We start from the raw sequence: 14868 nt of genomic DNA on the forward strand, positions 1-14868 counted from the left end.
GGAAGAATTTCAAGTTGATTCTGAGAAGATAGTGTTGCTCTCAGTATTCTAGTCCTTCAAGAGGCTATTTTTCTCAAAGAACTTGGTGACTCTACATCATTCAGACCTGGTTCTAGATGAAAGTTGTTGTTATTCATGCCCAAGCCTAAAACAAGGGAATCTTCTAGAGGTAATTTCCAATACCAAGAGCTTTCATTTTCTAATCCTAGAAGAAGGAAGGCTAGATTGTATCTATCACCAATTAAGAGTACAGAAGAAATCCATATGCCTACAAGATCAATTTCTTCTCCTCTTGTTGTGAGATTTCAACCTAGAATACCATCAACTCATATCAATAGAATACTTGCTTATATGGCTAGGGGTCATGCCTTTATCAACTTTAAGGGTGGAAGTCCTCTTTTGTTAGCCCAAAGACATGACATACCAATAGCTACACTTAAAAGTATACCTAAATTTACTGGTGAAACTTCAATCTCTACCTTAGAACATATCTAGGAGGTCACAAATGTCTGCAATATATGTGGTATTACAAAAGACGATGTGGTTGTTAGACTCCTAACTTCAACTTTAAAAGGGAAAGCCCTACAATGGTATAGGGGTCTATCACATGGTCCTATAACAGATTGGGATGGATTAAGAGTAGGAATATGTAAACATTTTGAGGACAAAAATGACTATTTGTCACTTCTAGAACAACGAACTACTATAAAAAGACCCCCCCATGAATGTATGACTAATTTCAGCTATAGATTTTAAAAGACATGGGATAGAATACCTACTTTAGTGAAGCCTACCCATGGTAATGTCTTCTTGCATTACTTAGAGATTTTAATAGTGATATTTCCACTACAATCCAAACCATAAGAGGAGATACCTTACCCAATTCTTATGAAATAGCAATAAGGGAAAAACACATATTGATACAAGGAGGAAAGTTAGCTCCGAGGCCTCCTATGCCTTTATTCCTTGATATGCCAAATCATCAACAAACAATGACCCCTATTCCCACAATTTCCACATCATAACCCCATGCTCTGGTTCCTCAAGCTTCCACATCTTCAAATGGAATGGATGAAATCAAAGAGATGATGCAGTCTATAATGTTGAACATAGATAAAAGATTGCAAGGTCAAGAAAAGAAGCTGGAGAATAGCTTTTCTATGATGCAGAAGGTGAAAAACAAAGTGGTGACTTTGGAGAGACAATAAGATCAGAGTAATAAGGCTCTTCAATTGAAATATCAAACTCTAAACAATGGTAGGCCTCCAAATCATAATTAGGGGAATACTTCTTTTGATCGGAGTAGGAAAAAAAATAATACCTCTACTTCAAGTGAAAATCACAATATGGCTCAAGACCAAGATTTTTTCCCCTCCTGCAATTACTCCTATGCCTATTGTATGTGTCAAAAGGATGAAACTTATTTGGCTTTGAACATTCATAAGCTTGCAGCAGGATAGTCATATAATGGGAACCAACTTGGAGATACCTCACATATGTAAAGATAGGGTGATTTCTCCTTCATGAATCATTAGGTGGAGGAACACTGTAATATAAACTAGGACTCCATTGCTCACAATACTAGGAGAAAAAGAAGAGTTGTTGAAGATGCTACCCCTCCCCCTCCTAATAAAGCTTCAATGTCAAATGTAGTATCTCATGTACAAGCGAAAAATGATCAATCCAATGCTCCTCAACAACAAAGATAGAGTAATTGTAGAGGAGATGTGAATGACCCTCAAGTTATTCCATCTCAACCCCCTACACATGCAGCTCCCAAGGATTCCACCAAAGCACATAATTCTTCATCAAATGTGGTAGAAAAGATGAAGAAAACAAATGTGAATATTTCCATGTGGGATGTCATTACTACTATACCCATGCAAAAGAGGCCATTCCAACAAGAATTGGAGAGTATTGAACCAAAGGATCAACCACCTAGCATGGAAAGTACCACAAGCCTAGTATAATTGTCAAGGGAGGTAGAAACAAGTAAAAAGGTTAAACCTCCCCCATTTTGTGTTTCTCTGATTATAGGGGATAAACTAGTCAACAATTGCATGATTGATTTAGGGGCTAGTAGTTTAGTGATACCTAGGTGTGTTGTTGATGCTTTTGAAATGAAATATGAGCCCATTGTGAGGGATGCATTATAGATGGATGGTAGCACTATCAAGATTGTAGGGACCCTTAGGAATGTTGAAATGACCCTACATGCATGCGCTAGTTGTACTATAACTCAAGATATATCAATTTTTGAGGTCAAGCCACACTTTTCCATCTATCTCTCAAGAGGCTTCACTGCTCAAATAGGTGGTTACATATCTTCTAATTGGTCATATATGTTCTTAAGAACAAGATATGGGACCGAAGCTTCAATTAGAGCACAACCTCTAAACCTCCATCATATTTATCCCTATACCCCTAATCTCATCAATATGAATTGAACTATCCTAGAGGTGAATGAGAATGACATAATAAATGAACCTAATACTATCCTAGTAGAGACATCTAATTTTCTCTTAGACAAATGGGCTAATGCATATTTGTTTGATCCTATATTAGAAACCCTCGAGACAGGCCTTGGTACCTATTGTATATTAGAAAAAGATGCTCCTATCCCTAACCTTATGAAGACCAAAGAAGATATGAGTGAGATATGGAGTATGTAATTTGATGGATCAAGATATAAGAATGGATTAGAGGCTAGTGTGATGATGATTTCTCCTACATTAGTAAGGTACTACTCCTCTAGGCTCTAATTCAGTTGTACCAATAATGTAGCCAAATATGCATCCTTGATTCAACATCTTTTGTTGGTTCAAAAAAGAGGAATCCAAGCATTAATTATATATGGAGATAGTGAGTTGGTGGTTAATCAGGTGAAAAATCAAAATGTCACTAAGAGTGGTTTGATCAAGTCTTATAAACATAGAGTATGGGATTTGTTTGAAAGTTTCAATGCATTTAATATTCAAAGCATATCTAGGATAGATAATAAATATGCTAATAGACTTGCAATAGTGGGTGCATCTTATGATGTACCAAAGAACCTTGAAGCTAAAAAGAAGTAGCAGATTAAAGTGGCAGTTAGACTTGCTATTCTTGACAACAACACCAATTGGCAAATGTTTGGATTTGATGGAAAATTTGTAAGTTTCTTGCAGAGTGAGGTATAATTCTAAAAAAGAAATCAATCAACATTGCATGACCTGTATGGGGATTAGATCATCAATCTCAGTTCCAATATCTACCTAAGGGTCTCATTACCTTAGAAGGTGTCTTCAATCCTAATGACCAAGCAAGAAACAAAAGCATGAATTATTTGCTAACAAAGATGATCATATACCAATCATGATTGCTGATGGAAAGTCCTTAAACATGGGAAAGGTATTTTCTAAAATTGAGCAAGAGAATTTTGTTCATCTATATAAATAATTTAATGATGTATTTTCTTGGACATCTGATGATTTAAAGGGTTTTGGACCTAGATTGTTTCAGCATACCATAGATTTAATTGATAATGCTAGACTGGTAAGGCAAAAACAAAGGCTAGTGATCCAAAGATTGAACCATTAATTAGAAGAGAGCTATCCAAGCTGATTGAGGCTAATATATTTTTCCCTATCAAGAACTCATTATGGGTGGCAAAGCTTGCCCCTATTAGGAAGACAAATGTAGAGATAAGACTATGTGTAGAATTTAGGGACCTTAACCAGGTTTCTCTTAAGGACCATCATCCTCTCCCTTACGTGGAGAAAATATTTTCTAAGGTTAGAGGTTCAGAAATATTCTCTTTCTTGGATGGATTCTTGGGTTATAATCATGTGCTAGTCAAAGAGGCTGACAGACATAAGATTGCATTCACAACAAAGTGGGTCACCTATGCTTATAGTAAAATGCCTTTTGGGCTACCAAACATAGGTACCACATTTCAAAAGGTAATGGAGATGGTCTTGAAGAACATTATTGGAAGGTTTGTGTTGGTTTGCCTCAATGATATTAGAATGTATTCAAAGAATATAACAGATCATTTTGGTCATCTCAAACAAGTGTTCATAAGATGTAGAGAGTTTGGAATATATTTTAATCCAAGCAAGTGTATCTCTTCCAATAATCAAGGGAAATTATTAGGAAACATTATATCTAAGGATGGTTTAACCATTGACCTAGAAAGAATAAAGGAAATACTTGCTCTCTCCTTTCCTAGCCACAAAAAAGGATGCAAAGTTTTCTTGGTAGGATAAATTTTGCAAGGAGATTTATCCCTAATTTAGCTACCATGGTGAAACCTCTTACAACTATGCTTAAGAAGAATATGGTATTTTCATGGACCAAGGATGTGAAGGTGAGTTTTTAAGAGATCAAAGAAGCCATAGCCTTAGCCCCTACTCTCATCAATCTAAATTTTGAAAAGGATTTCATTCTTTATCCCTTAGGTGGTGAATCAAGCATTTCTACTATATTGACTCAAACAAATGATAAGAATGAAGAATGATCTATTGCCTTCTTTAGTGAAGGGCTTAAGGAATATGAAGATAAATATAGCTATATAGAGAAGCAAGCTCTTGTAGTCATAAGAGCTTTGATGAAATTTAGACACCTTCTATCTCATAACAAGATCCATTTGTTATTACCCCATGCCAGTATGAAGGACTTTCTTTTGAGAAAAGATATTAGTGAGAAGAGAGCTAGATGGATCACTAAGGTAAAGGAGTATGATGTGGGCATTCAATTACCAAGTTGGTAAGGGGAAAAGGATTGTGCAAACATATGATCTCATCTTAGGAATCAAATGGGGAAGTTGCTATGGTATTGATAGAACAACAAGAAGCAAGGAATAATGATCCAAGGAGTTGGATAGATGACATGAAGGCCTTCTTAGTAGGAAATGGATATCCTCAAGGGTTGGATAAGGTTAAAATGAGATAATTTAGATTGTAAATCCCCTACACTATAGTTGATGGTACCCTATTCAGGAGAGACTTTAATGGAGCTTTTCTGAGATGTATTGATGCAAATAAAATTGATAGAGTGATCAAAGAGCTTCATGATGGTCATGATGGTGGCCACTTTTTGGAAAGGACAACTATAATGAAAATCATGAGAGCTATTTATTACTAGTCATCCATATTCCATGATTGTCATAGACATGTAAGAAAGTTTGAAAAATGTGCTTACTTTTTTGGTAATCAAAGACTTGTAGATCTTCCTCTTCATCCCATTCAAGTGGACCAACCTTTTTCTCAGTGGGGATTGGATTTCATAGGCCCTATCAATCCACCTTCCATTTTTTTATCACAAATGGATTCTAGTTACTATAGAATACTTTACCAGATGGATAGGGGCCATAGCATTCAAGGATACCACATAATCTTTAGTTGTTCAATTCCTTGATGGAATTGTACCTAGGTTTGGTGCCCCTTCAACCATTATTTCAAATAATGAAAAATATTTTGTAGGAGCTAAGATTTGTACATGGGCAATTGATTACAATATCTACTTGAGCACATCCTCAAACTACTATCCTCAAGATAATGGATTGGCTGAGTTGTCTAACAAGAACCTAATTAGAATCATCAAGAGGACTATTGAAAATAACTAGAGGTGTTGGCATCAAAAGTTGAAAACAACACTATGGGTTAACAAAATAACACCTAAGAGAGCTATAGGGAATTATCCTTTCATTTTGGTATATGGTAGAGAAGCTAGACTTCCTATTTCATTAGAATTTCTTGCTCTTGAGTTGGCTCATCAGTTGGAGCTAATTGAAAATGATTCTATATCCAAATGAATGACATAACTAATGGAGGTAGAAGAGAAAATAAAACAAGCCATATAGACCCTAGAAATACATCAAAAACAAGTCAAGAAGTCCTTTGATAGGATGGCTAAGGTCAGAATCTTTAGAGAAGGTGATCTTGTATTAAAATGGGATAAAGACAGGGAAAAACTAGGGAGGAAATCAAGATTTGACACATCATGGCATAGTCCGTATGTGATTATTGGTTGCAAGCAGGCCAATGCTTTCCAGTTAAGCAGACTTGATGTTAAAATTTTTCCTATTCTAGTTAATGGAGTATATCTCAAGCCCTGGTTTTGAGAAAAAGTGATGTTTCCTATACATAGTTGGAGTAGTTTGCTTCCCATTTGTTCCTATTTTCCAAGAAGTGTCGAGAACATGTTTTATTGTAGAGGTAGCTTTCCTAAGTTTTGAGATCATAGAAGGTCACAATTTTTAGTATCATGGTTTTTGGTAGGGAAGATTTTCATGTTTTTTGACTCTATATCCCAATGGATGCTTTAGGTCATTGGTCTTATGCATAGCAGACTTGCATCCCCCCTGAGTCACTAGAATTGTTAATCAAAAATGTCTTCCTGCCAAAATATTAAATTCAAGGACTAAGCATACCATAGCATTCATATATTTAGAATTTCAAATATTTGGGCATGCGAGAATACTTTGGTTATGCATTTTATATCCTAAGTCCCAAGATTAAGTCATGTTTTAATATTTTTGCAAGGTTACAACATTTCATATCATTAGATCTACAGTCATCATCTTGTCACCTTATAAATTTACAAGGGTCTTATGGAGGCAACAAAGTGAAAAATGGACATGTAGCATGGTGGATCCTCCTTCCTTAGTTTTGACAGAGTGCATCATACATCTTCCCAACCATCGATATTCCCAAGATTGATGGTCCTTGCTATGTTGTTATGGAAAGTTGCAAGTACTTTAATTTATGTGACATAGCAAGAGGTTGATGCGTGGTGTGTAGGTCTTATCTTTCTTTTGGACCATAGGAGAGGTGGATATATTTTTAGATGAGTTGGCCAAAGGCATGATTTTTATTGATCAGGTTCTGACATGAATTGGTGTATTTTTAGAGTTGTTAGATGGATTATGATCAAGTGGTTGTTGTTTTGTGGCCAATGGAAGTTTCACAAAGGATACCCACAGCAACATGGCAAGGTGGGACTGATTTCTTTAGTCCTTATTATAAGGGTGAAAAGTGAAAGCTATGATGATATGACCATTTTTTGTGCTACGATCTTATGATCTAGCGTAAGATCATGAAGTTAATTCTTAGAGTCACCAATGTTACAATATTTAGCAATCATAGCATCATAAAAGCATATGGTCACAAGAGATAGTAAGAAGAGTTACAATCTTATGATATGTGGTTATTGTAAGATCATAGGTATGACTTAAGAGCCTTCCAAAGACATGAAGATAAAGGGTTGTCATAAAATCAAGGCAATCATAAGATCATAAAGAGACTTCAAGGAGGACTTGATGTTAAGACAAGTTGATGATTGTATGATCATAGAACCTTGAGTTGACCATGATAAAGGTGTTTTACTCATCCAAGATGGAAAAGAAAAGGTTTTTTGACCAATAGAATTTTGAGAAAGGTACAGGATGAATGTTGAATATTATTGACCTATTGAAACATCTGACTTGGTGTGCTAATAGTGAGGAAGAAACAACTCTTTAATGGTAGATCAGATCTTTCAACCATCTGTAGATTTCTTTCAACATCCCCATGCCTAGTAAATGCAAAAGGAACACACACTCATCATCTGGTTATCCATCTACCCAACTATGCATTAATGACTACCATTTATGTCTTCTTAGGATCATTCTTTTGACAAAATATTGGATTTTATTGTATCTAGGTCTTCTCTAAGATCATATTTTCTCAATCTTTGTGGTTATCTTAATGATGGTAGTTGTGCTTAGATTCTAGTAGAAGTTTCTTAGTTATTCTTGAACTATAAAAGAAAATTTTGTATCCTTTCGAGGGTTGATCTTTCTCTGATTTTTTAGTATTGCTCCCCATGTGTACTAATTTCTCATGCCTCTGAGCCATTGTAATTCTCTATTGTATCTTTCTCAGCCATTAACACATTGTACAAGATTTCTCTACCTCTGGTTAATGTTCTTATCTATATTCTATAATTTGCATGATTATATCTATTTTTGGCATTTGAGTGATATTAAGTGAAGTCTCTTCCTATAACATTATTTTGTTGTTTGATCTACATGTGATTGTTGGATTAAACAAAGTCTAAATATGTATTCTTTGAGGTTATAATTAGTTAACTATGCATTTATGGGTAGAGATAAGATCAAACACTCTATTTTGGTGCATCACCTCCTTAGAATAGATTAGGTAGTTTTCTTTTATGCATTCCATCTCCCTTTTCCTCTCCAAGAGTAGTTAGGTACATCTAAATTGTAAAGAAAGTCAGCCTTCTCCGAAGAGACAACCTAAAAATTCAAGTCCCACAATTTGGAGGTTTTTTCCATGTTTCACAAGGTTTTCCTTAGGTAAAAACTTTGGACAAGGGTGAAGACTTTTGTGACAATTTTTTTTTTTAACTAGTAGAATTATGCAATTGATTCACCCCCCTCTCAGTACTAGTTCAGGCCAACATAGGATGTCTCCAAAAATGAACTATCTCTATAAGTTCCAAACCATATATCCATGGATGTAAGTATTCTCTTGAATGCTTGAAGGGTTTGATGCTTGTACAAATTTTATGAATGTGAATCTCCTTCCTTTATGGAAAATTCTACTATCTCCAATATATAAAGAAGCTATATATTCATAAGGAAATGCATAAATGATGACATTAATTGAGGGACTTCAATGACTCCTTCTTTCTAGACTTAAAATCCTTGAAAACAACTTAAAAAATTGTTTACAAATGATGGGTTGAATGAAAGTATGAATCTTGTTCTCAAGTTGATTGCATGAGAGGAATTGTTGCATATGAATAATTGGGTATAAAATAGATGATCAAATGATGAGAGAATACCTCTTTTTATAGAAATTTAAAATAACAATAAAAAAGGCTAGCTGCATTGGGTGAGAAAAAAAATTGGAAACCCCAAAATGGGCTTGGGATCTTGAGGAAAAATACCTTGGGTTTAGGTAAATATTGATATCAACCTCAACCATAGCCCAAGATAGCTCCTACATTGAGATGTTATTTGTGATCTTGGGGATGGAGAAATACTAGCAAAAAATGGGTAGAAACTTAGGAAAAGATATCAAATTAAGCATAAATGTATCCATGGTCTAGAAGACATCAAAATGGAGGGCTAAAAGGTCTTACAAATAAAATTTATATTTTTAAAGAGTGTACACATATAAAGGGTACACGTAATATAATAAGTAATCATTATTAATTAGGTCCTTAGTTTTTTTTTTCCTTCTGAAGGATATCCTTTGTAATCTTTGGTTGCTCATATCAACAATTTTCCAACATCACAAAACTTTATATAGCATACAATAAGAAACTTTATAATATTCATCATATCTGCTTATCTCTAATTATGTGAAATGCTCAAGCTATCAAAATTAGATAGTTGTAATCTTATTCCTTTCAAAACCATTTCAACCTTCAATCCTACAACACTCCTACCATCTATAGCTTTACAATCAATTTGGAGTCATATTCAAGTTCCAGTTGTCTGATACCAATAGTAAGGGCGAATTTAAGTATCCACAAAAGGGACATACCCTCACCTTGGCTAATAGTGTGATTCTTCAATTTTCAAATGTAATAAATTATAAGGAAACTATAGTGATCCCTTACAACTCATTTCTCTTTCCAAACATTGTTAGCTACCCCACAAGGATAAATTTAGTAGTGAATATTCACCAACTGAATATTTTTCACTCATTAAGGACCCATAATTTGGAAAACAATTTGCATTTTTATGCTTGCAATGTCACCCACACTCTATATAAATTGGGTCCCATGCATAAGATAATTGACAATAGAAATACAAAATTATTTGTATTTTGGTGATGACATTGCCAGCAGTACTAATTTTTCCACACAGTAAATTAAATATTGCCACCTACAATTTCTAAATCTTGTCTTTTTCAATTATCATGTTCACCAATATGTGGTAAAAAATTAAGTTAGATTATAGATTAAGTAAATATATTTGACATGTTTCTCTATTCTAGGGACTTTCCATGGAACTTTTTATCATTTCAATCTAATACCTAAAATATATTTGATTATAGACACATGTTTTTATTTTAGAGACTTTCTCAAAAACTTGGTGACCATAAAATTTTTGGCCCAAAATAGGATTTATGCTATTGGTTTAGAATCATCAAATGGTTATAAAAAATAGGGTTATCATAAATTTTGTGATATAAAATCAACTTAGGCTGCCTTACTCAAATGTTAAAAGTCATTTGAGCTTTTGAGCGCATTGCACCCCGAAACCTCGATAGGGGCACTTCCTCTAAACCCTATAAGAGGCATTGCCCTATTACCCCATCTCGGAGGAATTATCCTCAAATCCCATTCAATAATTTGGAGGGAAATTAAAGTGATAAAAGTGGGAAAAATTTAACCTTCAAGTCCTATAATTAATTAGGCTCCATATAATAATGATAGTGAAATGATGGGTTCTAGGTATCTATACTTTTGAAGAGGATTTTCTTCAATAGTGATAGATCTACTAAGATTTTATAGAATTTTCATACAATTGAAGAAAATTGCAAGTTCAAATACTTTTCTTTTCAACTTTAAAACAATTTTCAACAATATTTTTTTTCTATCCAAAATAATGTAGGATTTACTAGGACTTTACACCTTTTCTAGGAAGGGGGTTTATTAAAGTTTTCTCTATTGCCCCATCAAAGTTTAACATGTACCATGATGGTGTTAGAGACTCCCATTTGGTATTATTTCTATTAAATTTTTTTGTGATGCTGAAGACTTTGAAATCTAGGTGAAGTTTCTATTGGTGAAAAATTCAATAGTAAGCTCTAGTGGGAGGGTTACTACGAGTTTTCCATGACTTGGTAACAAAGATATTTTCCATAGTAATATAACAAAAAATGTTGAAGAAAATGTCTAGAAGGATTTCTAAATTTCTAAAAAAATTAGTTATATTTTCACTTCCATATCCTCGAATAGATGTGGGGAGGAATTTGTCTCCAAAGCTATTTAATTAGTGGATCACATGATGGTGGAGGAAAAAACAAAAAGACTAGTGTATATCCATTTGAAACACCTATTGTAGGATAATTTTTTCAAGGATCTTATTCCATATGTGCAAAACAAAAAGGGTATTGGATGTAGAGGTGGTTAGTTGTTTCCTCCTTTATTTTATAGAGAATAAATCCATTCAGTAGTTGAAAACCTCTCCTCCTTAGATTATCTTTTTCTAACATTTTACCATGCATGAGTATCGACCAAAAGAAATTAGTTTTTGGTATTAGGTATAGAATCCAAACATTTTCCTAGATAGTAGTGTCTCCATTATAATTAAATGATTTCATGTAGGTAGATGTGATAGTAAATTCTCTAGATTGTGTCACCCTCCAAATAAATATATCATTATAGTTGAATGACATAATTATTAAATTATAAATGAGGGCTTGAAGTTTGAGATAATTAGTCATGAGGTTTAGAAAATCACCAAATTATAGAGTGATGATTTTACACTTACCTGCTCCTAGATAAATATAATTTGCCTCAAAATCACCAACCTGACCATTCAAGGTGCTCATTAGTTGACATAAATAAATTTCCACTAGGGCTTTTTCCTTAATCCACTTATCCTCCCAAAACTAGTTCCTTGCATCATTCCCCAATTATAATTTAATTTTTCCTAATGATAGGTCCATGTTTGAGAATGATGTTCCATATCTTGGATTCATTTGGAAGGCCATTTGGGTTGAGATTCTTATACAACTTTTTTGTCTCAAGTATAGAGCCTAGATGATTTTACACCAGTGAATAAAACCATTGGCCAAATTCATCCCGATCTTGGAAACTAATTTTTTTTTCAAGGTTTTATCTTTCTGATCCCTGAGACACCCATAATTAATGATAGGTATATGAGTCCCAATTTACCAAGGATAGGAACTTCTCTTCCATACCAACCCAAAGGAAGGTTCTTTGAATCTTCTCAAGTTTTTATGTTGTAGATCTAGGTATGTTGAATAGAGAGGAAGTAAACTATCTAATACCCTAGAGGGAGGCAACAAGGAGTTTGAGATTCCCAAAAATGCATAGAATTTTTCTTTCCATCCAATAATTTTTTTTTGAATTATTTAAAGGATGGTATTTAATAAAATTAGGGTCACATTTATGAAAGGAAGAGGAAGGCCCAAGTAAGTCCCAAGAATAAGCTCTTTGATTGGTAGATGATGGTGCTAATAATCTTAGACTTTAAATCAAATGAGTGTTAAATAAATAGAGGCTTCTTTTATTATATTTGATGCATTCACCTGAAGTACTACCATGATTATATTAGATAAAAGGTTCTTCCATTATTTAACCTCAATCATAGAGTATTCTCCAAATAGAAAAGTATCATCGATATATTCTTATAACACATATAGGAGATAGTAGAGACCACTTTTATTCTCTCTAATCTCCCACTAGAAGATAGGTTTGGGAAATTTCTACCTATAACATAAAAATAAGAGGGATATACATATGTGAAGGGGGGAAATTAGAATGAGAAGATATGAAGATGTGTGTTTTTATTATCCCTTATTTTACTTCTTACTTTAGGGAAAGAAAAAGAGGGACCTTCAAATATAAAATTTCAAAGGGATCAAATTAAATTGAAACTACCCAAGATGAAAGGGATGCCAATGTTGAATATAAGTCCTTTTTCAAGATGTATAACAATTTTATCTCTTTCAATGTGATGCTCTTTCATTTTATTGTTAAGTTAATTATTGATATGACTATGCATTTATTTAATGAAAATAAATCAACAAGATGAGATGCACATAATGAAAAGAATATGTGCTAGAAAAATAATTGAAAAAGATTACATCTAAATAATCAAATTTTGAACTATGAAATGAAATATAGGAAATAAAAGTAACCTTGAGAACTAATAATATGGCTTAGTTCAAATCTAAGAATCACATAGTAGATAGTGATCAAAACTGAAATAAATTAGGATCTGGGATGTGAAAATTGAAAATTTCCAAATCTAACAATATGAAGGTTTCTGGACAACGATAATCTAGATTTTAGGGATGAATTAAAGGTTATGGATGACCCTAGTCAAGGATGAGGTCATCCTTGATGTGATCTACACAAGTTTTTTTGAGATGTAGAGCTTTGCATGTGCTCAAAACCCTAGTTTAGAGGCTTGAGTTGACTTGCTCAAAAAACCTACATACTTGTACATCCAAATAAGGAAGATGGTATTTTATTGGGGGAAGTATATTTTGTTGGTTAATCCTTGGTTGAGGAATCAACCGTACAATGAGAAAGCATGAAAATACAAGACAAATGAAAGTATTCACATTGCTTGTCAATTCTCTATGGATGGATCTGAATTCACTATCCATAAAGATGGACAAATGATTCTATGTAGATATAGAATTATATTATAGGGTTTATGAATTGTATAAAAATTTAATATATCTACAAGTTTCAAATAATAGACCCAAGAATGTAAGTATTCTCTTGAATGCTTAAACACTTGAATGATCCTTGAAATCTTTCTTGAATGAGTGATGACTTGAATGGATCTTGTTTCTCAAATTCATAGTACTAATTATCATTGAAAATAATCGATTATATTAGATATCCAAATTAAGAGAGTAAGCCATATTTTATATCTATTCTAAAATCAAAATCAAAAGGGACGACTACACTAGACAGGAACGAAAACTTAAAAACCCAAAATTGGCTTGGGATCTAAGGAAAAACATCTTAGGTAATGGAAAACATCATCCATTAGTATGGGGTTGGAGATGAGCCTATCCCTTACTTAGAGGTAAGGGATAACATTGAACCTAACCTTGGGGTTTCTAGACCTTGGGATTTACATTGCGATCTCAAGAATGGAAAATGGATAGATAGAAATGGGTAAAATTTTGAGGAAAGGAAACATTTTGAGTATAAATGCATTCATGGACCTAGAAGATCACTAAAGGGAGGGGTAAAAGGTATTAAAAATAAAGTGTATGCTTTTTAGTATGGTACATTTAGCTCCCATTTTAGTAGGAGTATGATGTAAAATCATTTTTATAGTAAATGGGATCAAATCTCTAAGATGATCTAATCAAGACCAAGGAGATAAGGAAATAATCAAACCCACAATAGAATTGAGTCCTTGTCGAGACCAAAATGAATAAAAGAGAGATATTAATAACTAAAAAAAATGAGTGTGATTAATTAACCCAATAATATTTGTGTCTCTCACTATTAATTACACAAAAGACATGCTAGAAAGGAAATGAAATTGATAGCCTATCATGTTTTTGTGACATGTTGAAGTCAACCCATTGGGGATTCGCCCTCAAGGATTATTTTATCCAAAAGAAGAATCTAACAAGAGATGGCTGAGGCATAGGATGTGTGTATCCTATAAATAAATTTATAGGGTTTAGGCCTTAAGTTCTATTAATAATCCAAAGAGGGATTAAAAAATGTAGGATCAAGCCTTAAGGAGTGTTAGAAATCCAATAAGATACCCAATGAGTGCAAAAGATCATGAAACATTTTGCATATGTGGAAAATGTGGATGAGAGTATGCCTTAATGTTGAACTAATTTTCAATGCCTCAATAAGAGGATTGGATTTAATATAAGCATTCCTAAATCTAGTAGAGACATTTCCACTATGATATTTCTCCAAGAAAAACCCATTAAGGGAAATAAACACATGACAAAAAGAGAGAACATGAGGGATTTACCAACTCTAGGGTCAGTAAAATCATATGATAATATATGAAATATTATGTGAAACATGAAATTTCACAATTCCCTAAAGGAAGTAGAGATACAATACAATGTGATCAAGACACTTAAGAATTATGAAGAAGAGTATTTTTAGGCCAGTATCATA

Source organism: Cupressus sempervirens, chromosome 10, assembly GCF_028749045.1.
Source record: "Cupressus sempervirens isolate cs-2001-9-10 chromosome 10, ASM2874904v1, whole genome shotgun sequence".
NCBI lineage: Eukaryota > Viridiplantae > Streptophyta > Pinopsida > Cupressales > Cupressaceae > Cupressus > Cupressus sempervirens.